Genomic DNA, 15,882 nt, shown 5'->3' with positions numbered 1-15,882 from the left:
TGGATGGAATAATTAAACATGTACTACAAAGATTTAGAACATTAGGACTTTAAAACAATCTAGATGAGAACAGGCCATTCAGCCCAACAAAGCTCGCCCGTCCTTTCCACTTATTTCTTCTAAAACAAAACATCAAGTCTAGTTTTGAATGTCCCTGAAGTCTTACTGTCTACTACACTACTTGGTAGCTTATTCCAGTTGTCTATCATTCTTTGTGTAAAGAAAAACGTCCTAATGTTTGTGCAAACTTTATCCTTAAAACATTTCCAACTGTGTCCAGGTGGTTTTGATGAACTCATTTTATAATAACAGCCTTGATCCACTGTACTAATTCCCTTCATAATTTTAAACACGTCAATCAGGTCTTCTCTTATTCTCTAAAGGCTCAGCTCTTTTAATCTTTCCTCATCACTCATCCCCTGTAGCCCTAGAATCAGCCTAGTCACTCTTCTCTGGACCTTCTCTAGTGCTGCTATGTTCTTTTTGTAGCCTGGAGTTTAAACAGCACAAAGGACTCCAGACGAGGCCTCACCAGTGTGTTATAAAGCTTGAGCAGAACCTCTTTGGACTTGTATTCCACACATCATGCCGCTATATACAGTAACTTGACATTCTGTTTGCCTTCTTAATGACTTCTGGACACTGTCAAGAAGTTGATAGCTTAGAATCCACTTCTTCTTCTTCTTTAGGCTGCTACCATTAGGGGTTGCCACAGTGGATCATCTTCTTCCATATCTTTCTGTACTCTCCATATTGCTCTGTGACACCCATCACCTGCATGTCCTCTCTCACCACACCCATAAACCTTCTCTTAGGCCTTCCTCTTTTTCTCTTCCCTGGCAGCTCTATAGTTAGCATCCTTCTCCCAATATACTCAGCATCTCTCATCTGCACATGTCCAAACCAACACAATCTCGTCTCTCTGATTTTGTCTCCCAGCCGTCCAACTTGAGCTGACCCCCTAATGTCCTCATTTCTATTCCTGTCCATCCTCGTCACACCCAATGCAAATCTTAGCATCTTTAACTCTGCCACCTCCAGCTCTGTCTCCTGGTTTCTGATCAGTGCCACCGTCTCCAAACCATATAACATACCTGATCTCTCTACCGTCCTGTAGACCTTCCCTTTCACTCTTGCTGATACCCATCTGTCACGAATCACTCCTGTCACTCTTCTCCACCCACTCCACCCTGCCTGCACTCTCTTTTTCACCTCTCTTCCACAATCCCCATTACTCTGTACTGTTGATCCCAAGTATTTAAACTCCTCCACCTTCGCCAACTCTACTCCCTTCATCCTCACCATTCCACTGACCTCCCTCTCATTTTCACACATGTATTCTGTCTCGTTCCTACTGATCTTCATTCCTCTCCTCTCATATTTCCACCTCTCCAGGTTCTCCACGACCTACTCCCTACTATCGCTACAGATCACAATGTCATCAGCAAACATCATAGTCCACGGGGACTCCTGCCTAATCTCGTCTGTCAACCTGTCCATCACCATTGCAAATAAGAAAGGGCTCAGAGCCAATCCCTGATGTAATCTCACCTCCACCTTGAATGCATCCATCACTCCTACCGCAGACCTCACCACTGTCACACTTCCCTCGTACATATCTTGTACAACTCTTACGTACTTCTCTGCCACTCACGACTTCTTCATACAATACCACAGCTCCTCTCGAGGCACCCTGTCATTTGCTTTCTCCAGGTCCACAAAGACGCAATGCAACTCCTTCTGGCCTTCTCTGTACTTCTCCATCAACATCCTCAGAGCAAACATAGCATCTGTGGTGCTCTTTTTTGGCATGAAACCACACTGCTGTTCACTAATAATCACCTACCTTCTTAACTGAGCTTCCACTACTCTTTCCCATAACTTCATGCTGTGGCTCATCAATTTTATCCCCCTGTTTTTACTGCACTCCTGCACATCCCCCTTATTCTTAAATATCTGCACCAGCACACTTCTTCTCCACTCCTCAGGCATCCTCTCACTTTCCATGATTCCATTAAACAATCTCATTAAAAACTCCACTGTCATCTCTCCTAAACACCTCCATGCTTCCACAGGTATGTCATCTGGACCAATGGCTTTTCCATTCTTCATCCTCTTCATAGCTGTCCCTACTTCCTCCTTGCTAATCTGTTGCACTTCCTGATTCACTATCTCCGCATCATCCAACCTCTTCTCTCTCTTGTTCTCTTCATTCTTCAGCCTCTCAAAGTACTCTTTCCATCTGCTCAACACATACTCCTCGCTTGTGAGTTCGTTTCCATCTTTATCCTTTATCACCCTAACCTGCTGCACATCTTTCCCAGCTCAGTCCCACTGTCTAGCCCAATGGTCCTTTTCTCCCTCCTTTGTGTTCAACCTCTCATATAACTCATCATATGCCTTTTCTTTAGCCTTCGCCCCCTCTCTCTTCACCTTGTGCCTTATCTCCTTGTACCCTTGTCTACTTTTTGCATCTCTCTGACTATCCCACTTCCTCTTTGTCATCCTCTTCCTCTGTATACTCTCCTGTACTTCCCCATTCCACCACCAGGTTTCCTTTTCCTCCTTCCTCTGTCTTAATGTCATGCCAAGCACCCTCCATGCTGTCACCCTTACTACATCTGCTGTAGTTTCTCAACTGTCTGCTAACTCTTCACTGTCGCCCAGTGCCTGTCTCATCTTCTCCCTGAACTCAACCTTGCAGTCTTCCTTTTCCAACTTCCACCATTTGATCCTGGCTCTGCCTTCAACCTCTTCCTCTTCTTGATCTCCAACGGTACCCTACAGGCCACCATCCTATGCTGCTTAACTACACTTTTCCCTGCCACCACTTTGCAGTCTTCAATCTCCTTCAGATCAACTCTTCTACATTGGATGTAATCTACCTGTGTGCATCTTCCTCCACTCTTGTATATAACCCTATGTTCCTCTCTCTTCTTAAAGTATGTATTCACCACAGCCATGTCCATTCTTTTGGCAAAATCCACTATCATCTGACCTTCTTAATTTCTCTCCTTGACACCATACCTACCCATCACTTTCTTGTCTTCTCTGTTCCCTTCAGAAACATGTCTATTTAAATCCACTCCAATCACCAATTTTGGGTACACTGTTCATCACTTCATCCAACTCACTCCAAAAATCTTCTTTTTCATCCATTGCACACCCAATTTGCGGGACATATGCACTAACAACATTCATCACCACACCTCCAATTTCCAGCTTCATAATCATCACTCTGTCTGACACTCTTTTCACCTCCAAAACACCCTTGACATGCTGTTCCTTCAGAATAACTCCTACGCCATTTCTCCTCCCATCCACACCATGATAGAACAATTTGAATCCACCTTCAATCCCCCTGGCCTTACTCCCCTTCCATTTAGTCTCTTCACACACACTATATCAACCTTCCTTCTCTCTGTCATATCTGCTAACTCTCTCCTCTTACCAGTCATACTGCCAACATTCAAAGTTCCTACCCTCAGTTCCACTCTCTTTACCTTCCTCCTCTCATTGTTAACCCGGGGGCTTGACCGATCTGGGATGGAAATTTGTATTGTTGTCCACATATTGATTTGGCCAAATTTTACACCAGATGCCCTTCCTGACGTAACCCTCCCATTTATCTGGGCTTGGGACCGACACAAAGAAACACACTGGTTTGTGATTCCACTGTGGCTGGGTTGATAGCTTAGAGTCCACTGTGACTCCTAAATCCTTCTCATAAGGTGTACTCTCGATTTTCTGACCACCCATTGTGTATTCAAACCTCAAATTTTTACTTCCTATGTGTAATGCTTTACATTTACTGACATTAAATTTCACATATCTGCCCAAGCCTGTCTGCTGTCCAAGTCCCTCTGTGATGATATAACGGATTACAAATTATCTGCTAATCCACCTATCTTGGTATCATCTGCAAACTTAACCAGCTTGTTACTTATATTCCTATCTAATTCATTTATATATATTAAAAATAGCAGCGGCCCCAGCAGTGCCCCCTGCTGGTCACCACTCTTAACATCAGCCAGTTCTGATGAAGTTCCTCTCACCATCATCCTCTGCTTCCCGTATCTGAGCCAATCTGCACCCATCTAAAAACATCACCCTGAACTCCCACTTCTTTTAGCTTGATGCTAGATAAATAATATATAATAATAAAAGATATTTCGAAGTTCCTTAAAGGTTTTGATTAATCAGTGTTCTAAGCTTAGAGATGGTTTTACATTATAAAGAATTTATTGTGTGACAATTTATTACTTGAAGAAAAAACAGGAAGGACAGGAATTGGGGGTTAGTACGTTTGAAAGAGACAGAACTGCTGCAATAAATTATTTTATCAAGGGTCGCACACGGCGCAGCAAGCATCTTGCAGGAGTCAGGATCAATCTCTGAACAGCAGCTCATTGCTACCACTGTGCCACTGTGCCCCCTTGCTTAATACATGCTTTCATTTATTTCATCATGAAAATGATTTCAAGTATACATCTTAGTATTTAAATTGTTCAGAGAGCTATAATATAATTAATGTAATGTATTCTGTGTCCTGTCGGTATAAGAGAAAGCCCATCGAAGAATCATGTAGTAATTCACAGATGTAGAGCACATAGAAGAACACATAGAAGCATTTAATGTGCTACTTTAGTTAAGATGGGATTTGAGAACCTAGTAAATTAAATGATTTTAAAATGAAGTTTATGATGTTCTAATTTAACGATAAAATAAACCACATGACTAAAGTGGAAATTTCAAGATTAAAGTTGACATTTTGAGCTTTTTTTTCCACTGTGCCCTATTATTTTTTTCCTTTCTCTGTACCCTAAAAAGCATCCATATGATACTCAAAAGGTGGGCCACAACTCGCCTTTTATTTCAGGCACTGTACGACTTTCTGAAGTTGAACTTTTCTGTTTTTCAGACACTCTGTGTCACTCAATCAACTTCCTTTTGTTGTTTATACCACTGCTTAAACCAACAAATAGTATGTTTTTCTTTGCCTCCACTTGGTATTCACTGAATTTCTTCTATTTTCCCCCGTGCTTTTGCTATTGTCTTTTCACAGAATACTGAACTAAAGGGCTATTTATATTGATTTGCATATTCAAAGAGGCGTAATTCTGGGAGGGCGGCACGGTGGCGCAGTGGGTAGCACGGGTTTTCTCTGGGCGCTCCAGTTTCCTCCCACAGTCCAAAGACATGCAGGTTAGGTGCATTGGCGATTCTAAATTGTCCCTAGTGTGTGTCTGCACCTTGCGGAGGGCTGGTGCCCTGCCCAGGGTTTGTTTCATGCCTTGCGCCCTGTGTTGGCTGGGATTGGCTCCAGCAGTTAGGACTATATCCTGTAGTTCGGATATAGCGGGTTGGATAATGGATGGATGGGTGGATGGATGTAACTCTGGGAGGAGATGGGGTGGGCGGTAGGTGCGTGCACGTCCGTTACTTTTCATGCTGACCGGAATTTATGTAGCAGAAGAACGTGGAAGTTGGTGTATGCCATGTTTTAGTGTGAATTATACGCATAGTGTTATACATGAGGCCTTTGGTGTCGTTAAGACTACATTTTTGCCAAGATAACTTAAAACTCTAAAGAGCAGTAAACATCCAGCCTCTCTCTGTCTGATATGTTCGTCTGTCTAGTCTGGCAGGGTCCTGTCGTACAGATCACCATACTTTAGTTACGCAGTTATCATATTTCTATAATCCTTGTGTTTATCAATACTTTGTGTTATTCTGTTTCTTTAACGAGTGGCCTTCATTTAAACTGATCTAACAGTCAGAGACCCTCATCCTACGACAGAGGAAGGTGAGGTAAATAAAGAAGGAGCCTTCCCAAATGATTTGATCAATGGCTGAGTTAAATCTCTCTTCCTTCACATGTTATTCTGATTGTCCCTGGTGGTGAGTTACAGTTCATTTTCCTTTCCTGCACTGGTGCCCCACCATCAATGCCCGGGGCCATTAACTGGTCTCCCCTTCACTCCCAGTTGCTGTTGTCACATCGACATTCCTGTTCTGTGTCCTCATTACGTGTTTTCTTGTCGGTGACCATGTCCAGACCTCAGCACAGGCTCACCTGATTATTATTTCACAACATCAGCTGTTGTCAGCTTACTTGTCACATCTTTGTGTTTCTTTAAGACTAACTTACCTGTCACTTGGCTCAGTAAAGGGAAAATGTATTGGACAAGTGATGAGGAAGTGGGACAAGTGTCGGAAGCCTCTCCTCAGTGCAAGACACATGACAGCCCGCATGGAGTTTGCTAAAAGACACCTGAAGGACTCTGAGATGGTGAGAAATAAGATTCTCTGGTCTGATGAGACCAAGATAGAACTTTTTGGCCTTAATTCTAAGCGGTATGTGTGGAGACAACCAGGCACTGCTCATCACTTGTCCAATACAGTCCCCACAGTGAAGCATGGCGGTGGCAGCATCATGCTGTGGGGGTGTTTTTCAGCTGCAGGGACAGGACGACTGGTTGCAATCGAGGGAAAGATGAATGCGGCCAAGTACAGGGATATCCTGGACAAAAACCTTCTCCAGAGTGCTAAGGACCTCAGACTGGGCCGAAGGTTTACCTTCCAACAAGACAATGACCCTAAGCACACAGCTAAAATAACGAAGGAGTGGCTTCACAACAACTCTGTGACTGTTCTTGAATGGCGCAGCCAGACAGTATTTCTGAATTTTTTTCTTCCAGCCAAGACGGCCGTCTTCATTTTCAACACGTGAAGAAGGACATTCTGTGTACCACAGGCAGTGCTTCCTAATTCTCACTTTAAAAGTTCTCTGACCCTCATTTTATGTTTTAGAACTTCACAAGAAGACTTTGTCCAGCAGGTCACACAGCAGGTCTCCAGTGAGTTGTGTCTTTCTTCAGCCTCACGTCGTGTCAGTGGCATTATGGGAGCAGAGAATAGTGATCTTAAACATGAGGGGTTTGTGTGCTCTAACTGATTTATTAAAAGGCAATTATTTCTGCTTCCAGTAATTCCAGACATGATAGGGAAGAGCAAGGACCTTTCCCTCTCTGTGCTACCCACTCTCTTTTCCATTACTGAAGCATATGCTGCCTTTCTCTCCTTTTCTCACTCACTCACATGTTTCTCAAGGGCTTGATATTGTATATCCTTAACCAATATGTGATAATGTAAAATATATTTTGTAAAAGTATAATGTGATATGAGACTATTGAACTGGAATACAGTAGAAAGTCAAGTGTTTTCACCTATAAATACCCAAACGTTTATATAGAATGCATCTATTTTTGAAAATGTTGACTGAATTATTTATGCCATTACAATAAATAGTATCAAATTTACTTTATTGTTCTTATAATTTAGGCAATGAATGGCTTCATAGGTTGCTTTTGTGGAGTGTCACTTTTTGACTGTTTTCCTTGTTCTTCAAAGATCAGTTTCATCTGTGGCATTAGGTGGCATTAACTGAATGTGCAGGTCAGCATATTTATGGTTATGTGTAGCTGTTAGTACTAGGGTGTTGTACTGTGTTAGCCATTATGAATGTAGAGAAAAACCAAGCAAAATGACACCTTTTATTGGCTAACTAAGATTACATCTTGCCTGAAGAAGGGGCCTGAGTTGCCTCGAAAGCTTGCATATTGTAATCTTTTTAGTTAGCCAATAAAAGGTGTCATTTTGCTTGGCTTTTCGTGTAGCTGTTAGTAAATTGTAATGTATTTAAATTATTGAAATGCTACATAATTGATTTGCAGAAATGCATAAAATTTAATAATCTGTATTGCTGTGCCTTGTAGCATTGAAAATGTGGTCCTCACAAAGGCACAGCCCTGTCAGGCACTGAGTGTAGTGAAATGATTCTTATGGCTTAAACACAGCAAATGCCTTAAAGGTAAGGATCTTTTCAATATCATTTAGTCATCAGTCAGTCTAGAAAGGAGTGATTGTTTGATGATTCAGGTAAACACTTTCCATTATGTATCACTTTGTACATGTAGCATTTCTATTGCAATATGTTTAGGCCAATGTTTTAGTAGTTTTTAAAGTGTACTTACTAAATTGGGAACAATGAAATGACCTGCGATTTGAAATGATGACTTTGGCCTTCACAGGTGACTACATTGTGGTAATTGGACTCTCTTTGTCTTTCAGGTACTCACTTCAGTACAATTCCTGTAGACGTACACATTGTTTTACAGCAATGTATTAGTAAATACAAATGGATGCCTTTCTCACGTCAGAGCACTTAGTCCTTTTGAATTATTTGTGCCCTTTCTGAATGGTTTCTAATTAGACACGACGCTCCCTTGAAGATGAACTGCTGTGGTTGTCCACTGGAGTTTCTTTTTTCTTTTTTTCTTCACCTCATGAATACAGCGAGTACAGTAGAGGTGAAAAGAAGAGAAATCAACAGAACTAAGCGTTCTTATGACATGCCGTAGTCATATCGGTGTGTTCATTTCATAAGCCAATGTGACTGTACTTTGAGTGATCCTAATAAAATTCGTCACACTCTGTATTGTTTTTCTTTTTCACAAAAATATCTTCATTGATCAAAAACATCTTGACTGCTTGTCACCAACTTGTTGGGACAAAACTCAGGCCAAGAATTCTGGATATGGACGAGGATGAAGTTACGTACACAATTGAAAAATTAGAGCAGACAGGAGACGACGAAGATACTGAAGGAGTCATGTCCTCCTTGTTGTTTACTTTTGGCACCATGAAGGATTTGCTCTCATATCTTGATGAGATACAGGGTAAAAAAAAAAAGTTCCCATCACCTGCTGCTGTTCTACCAGTTAGGTTGTTAGGTTTTGTTTTGTTTTTGTCAGGAGGAGATGGACTGGCTCTCTGACCTGGTTCAGGAGTTCCTTGTCTACTCAAAAGACCTCAAGAGACTGTTGGCTTGCAAGTTCAAGATGGGAGTCGAATTAAAGCAAAAATGAGTTGGGACAAAAATCTGCAGCTCCTGGGAGTGAATATGAGAACCACTGTATGAAACAATGCCATGTTACAAATCAGGATTATTAATATGTATACTACATGTGTTTGGGTGTGTGTGTGCGTATGTACTGTATGTATGTACAGTAGAGTGAATATATGTGTGTTTCATGATTGACATCTCTTATAATGTTTAAAATGTGCTCATCTGTTTATTCCTCCTTTTCATGTCCATAACAGTCTGTGTGTCGTATGTGATAACTCATTTTAGAACTCACTACACTCACTCAGACTTCTTACTAACTTTGAACTCAGCACAGAACTTTGCTCCCCTTCACCATCTCCATGATGCCTACTGGTACAGCAGTGAAGTCTTATCCTCCATATCATCTTGGCACATCTGGGTAATGTAAAAGCTGCTCTTGTAGAGGTATGTAATATAGACAATAGCTTAGCATTCGACACTGTAGTGCCAACAGAACTGGATTTTGGACTTCACAGTGAACAGACCTCGGCTTTGCAGATTGCCAGCATCATATCCACATCGCATCCTCACCAACAATGATGAGATAGCTTGCAGACAAGAGGTCTACCTGCTTGACTCAGCAGTCCCAGAACAATCTGACCTTTAATGTCTGAAAATTAAGGAGCTGGTCATAGACTTCAGAGAATGGATTATGCTGTGGTTTGTTTTTGTGGAGTGCTGTGGAAAAGGTGAGCTTGTTTATATTTCGTACAGTAACAATCACTGATTAATTGAGGAGGGAACAGCATGTTTTGTTTATTGCCAAGTTCACCAATGCCTTCCTGAGATGTCTCACAGGTGCTGTCTGCAGTTGATCTTCACTGGCGGCATCACATCCTGGCAGGGCACACACGCTTAGGTCACTTCAGAGGGTGCTGAAAGCCACAAAATATTACTGGCACCCAGCTGCCTTCTGTCCAGGGTATCTGAAAGACGTTCTGGTAAGGTTATTACACACTTGGCCATTCGGCACAGCTGTTTTTCTTGCTCCTGCCTTCTGGCAATTAGTAAAGAACCAATGGCGCTAAGTATGGAGTCAGAGCAATTGTTTTATTTGTGGAGTTACTGAACAGTCAATCCTAATAACATACATTGCAAGAAAAAGGCGAGGTATAAATATTTGAAATATACCTGAATATATATCTATACTGTATATTGTATTCCATGTATATTTTTTGTGTTTTATTATATTATCACTGTTCTGGAGAGACATGTAAGTAACAATATAATCCTACTGTGTACACAAGACAATAAATACTGTATGTTTAATGATAAGATCACCTTGGGATGATTCCCTGCTGAATGTCCACTGCAACTGACACTATTTATTATTATTATTATTATTAGTAGTAGTAGTAATAGTATTTGATATTTATCAAAAATAAAAAAGACGACAACTCAAAGACAGTTTGTTTTTATGCCGATCTAAGTTGGGTCTTTGCGATCAACTTAAACGTTGCACGAAAAAGGTTTAAGAATAATCATGATTGTCTCAAACCCAAAAGTTATTCAAAAATGTTAAACTTCTTGGCTGTCACATACGTTTCAGATGATGACATCCAGTATTTCACACATACAGCTTTTATTAATGAAAATGTTGATGGATCAAATCAATAAATAAATGTTTCCCAGTTAATTTTAAAACCAATGTTATATGCAGCGCTGTTTTTGTAAACCTTTTAAAAATTAATTAAGCTTAATATTGTTTACATGATTATAATTTGCTAGTGGGAATATGAAATACATTTATAGATTGAAAATCTCTAGGTATGAGTTTCATGAGGTACATTCTGTTTGAAACACTAAATGGTAATAAGATCTGTTACTATTACTATAATTTAACGCTTCAGGAGAAAACGTAATGAACAATCATTCAAAATAGTAAAAAAAAACAGATACTTTATATCGGCCAAGTCCTTAGAATGGTTGGATAGTGTTAAGTATGAGACTGGAAGTCATTTATGTGTGTCCAAATAGAAACTGCTGTAATTTGTACAACTGCAGCATACTGTGCAACAAGTACGTCAGTACTGTCTAGCAGAGGGCATGATGTGAGTGCACTGTCAAGGGCTTTCCGTGATGTTGAGGGCGTTCCATGTCTAACATCAGAGGTATTGCAGTCTGTAGCTTCACTCTGTTGATTTAAGTTTAGGTACCTCTTAATCTTTGACTTTATATATATATTAGTTTCTCTGTGGTTTTTCTACAGTGACCCAAACAATAGTTCAAGCCCAGGGCCCCACCAAGTCTGTCCCTGTCCATGACACATAGCATCTAAAAAGTGGACACTCGTGTTAGATGTGAAATATCATGCCATGTTTGTACATCTTGCTCATTTATGGTGCACATATTTCAACACAAATAAAAAATGAATCAATGAACGAATCTCCACATCACACAAAATGGCTGGAACTGCAGTGCCAAGGAGCCAATGACACCCAGCTGTTGAAGTTGAAGTTATCAGAAAAGTATTAGAAAAAAAGTAAACGGTGCCTCAATTACAATTTTTATTCACAGAGTCAAGAACAAATGACACTTGTATAGATAAAAGAAGACATGAAGTGCTCATAATGAAATTGATCCATCCTCCAGTTCCAAAATGATTTTATGTTTCACTTCCTGTACTGTTTAACCGCACAGCTAAAGACAGGAATTCAGTCTAAATGGAGTCCAAGTCAAGTGCATGGCCATCTCCCAAGTCTGGCCTGTTCACTTTCAGTGTGACGTCTCCACATTGTCACCATGTCTTTAACGCCTCAGAGACACACGGGCCCTGAGATGTGGCCTTGTATGAGCCACTGTGGCGGTGTGAGGGGAGGCTGTTTATGATAAGGCTGGCACTGGCCTTTAGTGCTTCTGAAGATGGGCTAATCTCATACAGGATTAGCTGATTCAGAAAATAAATGGATGAAGGGGAACCACATCTATCTAAAAGTAGACATCTGGCAATGAACCTCAATCACCCATGGAGCAGAGGAACGAAAACAATTCACAGAGCACTCGGCTCTGCCTGGCCAGGAACTTCAGAAACTGAGATGAAAGAGAAAAAAATGAAATGTAATGGCTGCCATTGTTTGAATGACTGTAAGACTAACCAACGCATAATCTTACAGCTCATATGGCAAGCCAGTGACTGAGATAGAATGTTCTTTTGAAAAGATTCAAAGTGACCTCAGCAAATTTTGCTCAATTTGGATGGGAAATTTCACATTTTTACAGGTGAAGTTCAGAATTCTCCATCTGACAAAATACACCACAAGACTCAAACAGACTGCTGGAGTGAGGATGAGAAAGCACTAATGAACGTAGAGATCAAAGCTAAAGGGGTCATCCATCTTACCAGCTGACAGATCAGGCCACTGCAAGACACACTCAGCCATGTGGAGCCAATCTGGGGCCCCCAGTTAACCATCCAATCACATATTCAGATGTAGGAGGTGAACTTGGAACAACTGCTCTTTCTTTCATTCCACCCTGCAGCCCACATCTTCCTCACTCAGATTTTTTAATTTCAAAGGTGCCACTCCAAAGGTAAAACTTGAGGAGTGAAGAAGATGTTATTGAAGAAGGGGAAAAGAGACTGCAGGTAAACATTTCAAGCTGATGTAACAAGGTGCTTGCTGACACAAGGCTATTGATGCTGACTGAGATTACGGAAAATAAAACATAAGGCATGTAGCAAATAAAACAATTATATAATGATCACTATCAAAAATAAATGCTGCAGAAGTGACGGGGCCAACACTTGTAGTAGTTCCTTATTCAGTTTGAAAAATTGAAGTTTACTACAAGTTCTCTAGGACACAATGGGCATTGTCCACTTTACTAGGATGTCAGTGGCTCCCGAAGGCTTTAAAAAATACAGAAATTCAGAAAACACTAACACCCCATGACCATTTCTGAAGATCATTTCTTGGAGTTCCTGAGACGAATGATTATCCTTCTACCATTAGCCATCATCTGTCTTTCTCATAACCAACAGAACCAATCAAAGATGAGTTGACATCTCTAAAATCCTTTGCTAGGACAAAACGTTCATATATCTTTTGCTTGTAACTCCAATCTTATTTCTTGACAAACTCTGAAGGACGTGCTCAGGTACAACTAAGAAGGCACTGACCTGCACCTGAAAGTCATCTATGATGCTCTTACCTGAAGCTACTCCTCTCCTTAAAATCATCTCTCACGCTCTCTCTTTGTGGATCTGAAGGTCTTGGGGCTGGACACGTTCTAGAACTCCCCCTGAACATGAAGGAGTACCACTAGGTCTAACCTCAGCTCTTCACTTCTTGTTCTGTGTGCATGTGACTGAACACACTCTGAACAGGATTCTTTCTTCAAATCAATCTCTTGTGGACGTATCTGTCACATCAGAGTCACACTTTTCCTTATGAACTTGTAGAGGACACAGCAAAGAGGCTAAGATCAAAGTGAACTGAGGCAGAGCACACCAAACATTGACCACCGGCGAGTAAAGACACATCATCATTAAATGAATCTACTCGAGGTGGAGTAAAACCTGGCATGACAGTAACACCTACCACACAATATGGGGCACCTCCGGAAATGCCTGATGTCCCTCAAACTGCTTCTTCTCTGCCATGTTAAATTAGCACTCTGAACAGACGAACAAAACTTGGCTTTCTCAGATTTAGTCACCAGTGTGTTACACGAACACAGAGAGCTGTGACGAGTTCACTCTTAGCTTTTAAAAGCGTTTGTCTAAATTACAAACAAGAGCACAACTGTGCCTTACAGCGAGAAAGAGTGAGCAGACTGTTCAACGACATGAAGGTTCAAAATTCACAGAGAGAGAGGGGACCAATAAACTGGGAATCTCACTGAAATGGCTCATCGTGAGAAGATGAAGAAGACAATCCATTCATTAACGTCAGCCATCCATTCCACTTCCTTACACTTCAAAACACCACAATACATCAAAGTCCTACTTTACCTGCCTTGACAAAATAATAATAATTATATTTATTTTATGTATATAAAGTAAGTGTACAGCGCCTACCTGTGTGACCATCTGCTCCACTGCCATGTGGTGATTCTTCAATGGTACAGTAGTCGTCAGTGCGCTTCATCGATACTCTGTTCTTGTCTGCCATCTTTATGAACGCTGCAGAGGGATTGAAAGAGAAAGAAGTTCCAGTTATTTCTAATCCAGGATTCAGTTGTTCTTCTGATATCTTCAGGCAGGTCAGCTAAGCAGAGATCACCAAATACAAACAAGTAGGAGCTCAAAGTTATATTGTGAAAAGCTTTGTGCCTGTCCCACAAAAGGGGGGGGGGGGGGGGGGGGGTGGTGTTCACGTGATTTTGTGTTTTATCAAATCAGTGAAGTGTTACCAAGGTGCCAATAAGATGAACCAGGCTGTCATTCCTACCACACTCCTCACTGCAGACTAACTGTCCATGAAGACATCTCTCACCACTTGGAATTACTTTACTGCTACTCTGGAATTCCTCATACAGCTGTGTCTCTCTTGTAAACCTGTCATAGTAGTGCTCCTACCTACCTACCTACCTACCTACCTACCTACCTACCTACCTACCCACCTACCCACCCACCTACCTACCTACTTACTTACAGTGTGTATAGAATAGAATCCTGACTGAAAATCTATGGAGTGACTTGAAGACTGCAGTCCACCAGTGGTCACCATCCAGTCTGACTGAGCGTGGACAGTAAAGACGAATATCGCACAGTCCAGATGGGCACAGTGGAAACAGAAGGATCACAACAGACTCAGGGCTGGCATCAAAGCTAAAGGGGGTTTGAAAAAGACACACAGGGGTGATCCTTTAACCAGCGCAGGATTTTGTTTTTTTATTTTTATTTAGTTTTTTCTGAATCGTTGCTATTCTGTTTTTCACTTGGCTGTTATACATTACATTGAGTAAATACTGGAGAAATATTTTTGTGTGTGTCGTCATTTTCAGGCAGGAAAGCTACAAAATGTGAATATTTTAAAGAGGGGGTTCTTTACTAAACACACTGTATCTATAAGCAGTGACAGAACTGTTCAATAATGAAGGAGATGCAAGTGAAGGCGACTGTGTAGAGTGTATATGCGCACACACACACACATACACACTGTCACACATACATGACTAGGGGACAGCCGAATGGCCCGATCACATGTGAAACCACAAGAAACGAGGATTCGGAATGCAGCACTAATTCTCTCTTCTCCTTCACACACACACACACACACAAGAAATGGCTCCGATCTTACCCGAAAAATAACGCCATATTACTCCGTTAAGTTCATTGCACCTCCAGCTTCCTTCTGACGTCATGTCCAACAATTCTCCAACCCCCATCATTTCTGTCAGCCTATTTCCTGTTTTCATTAAACCTCCTCTATAAAAACTCCAAAAAACCCATACTCTGTTGTCAAATGTGTATTTATTGTGCAACTTTGACTCTGGCAACCTTGAACTGGATCTTACGGCCAGTATATGGGGAGGCTCCCCAACTCTTTACCTGTCTTGTGTCTCTTGATTTATTAGAGTTTGGCGTAGTCGGCAGGATACATTTCTCGCATCATGTCCGAAGAGCAAGACCTGAATTCAGTATTGAGCACCATTTTGACAGAGCTCCATACTGTCAAAGTCCAAGTGGGTGAGACCCAGACAAAGCTGACGGAGACTGCTTGACCTCCACCCCATCCTCTAGTGATCTTAGCAGATGGGGATGATATAGAGTCATACCTTTTAATCTTTGAGCGCACTGCTATGTGCAATATGTGGCTGAGGCTGGAGTGGGTGCACTTACTTGCACCGTACCTCTAGGGTGACGCGAGCCTGCTTATTACGACCTCCATGAGGAGGAGGCCATCAACAATGACACCCTTAAGGCTGAAATACTGAAGCGCTACGGCGTTACGGCGTTACTTCCAACCAGCAGGTGAGGGAATGGC

The 15,882-nt window shown here is 41.4% G+C and overlaps 2 protein-coding genes and 1 long non-coding RNA gene across 36 annotated transcripts in view; 1 reads left to right on the top strand and 2 right to left on the bottom strand.

The window, feature by feature from the left end:
- LOC114641392 (C-type lectin domain family 5 member A-like) overlaps nt 1-15,882 on the bottom strand; it is a 1,576,682-nt gene that overhangs the window by 978,355 nt on the left and 582,445 nt on the right. The gene's annotated exons all lie outside the window — the stretch shown is intronic.
- The window catches only part of LOC127527375 (CD209 antigen-like protein E), a 381,022-nt gene that overhangs the window by 201,791 nt on the left and 163,349 nt on the right, over nt 1-15,882 (top strand). The window lies entirely within an intron of this gene.
- LOC127527404 (uncharacterized) overlaps nt 1-15,882 on the bottom strand; it is a 47,793-nt gene that overhangs the window by 2,992 nt on the left and 28,919 nt on the right. Inside the window, exon 3 of one of the 2 annotated variants that reach the window (XR_007934726.1) lies at nt 14,059-14,075. The exons of the other annotated variant lie outside the window; for it this stretch is intronic. This is a non-coding gene — a long non-coding RNA (uncharacterized LOC127527404). Of the gene's footprint in view, nt 1-14,058; nt 14,076-15,882 lie in introns of those variants that run through there. 2 annotated transcript variants of the gene reach the window in all.

Source organism: Erpetoichthys calabaricus, chromosome 4, assembly GCF_900747795.2.
Source record: "Erpetoichthys calabaricus chromosome 4, fErpCal1.3, whole genome shotgun sequence".
In the NCBI taxonomy this organism is placed as follows: Eukaryota; Metazoa; Chordata; class Cladistia; order Polypteriformes; family Polypteridae; genus Erpetoichthys; species Erpetoichthys calabaricus.
This window is presented reverse-complemented; position numbering and strand designations above follow the sequence as displayed.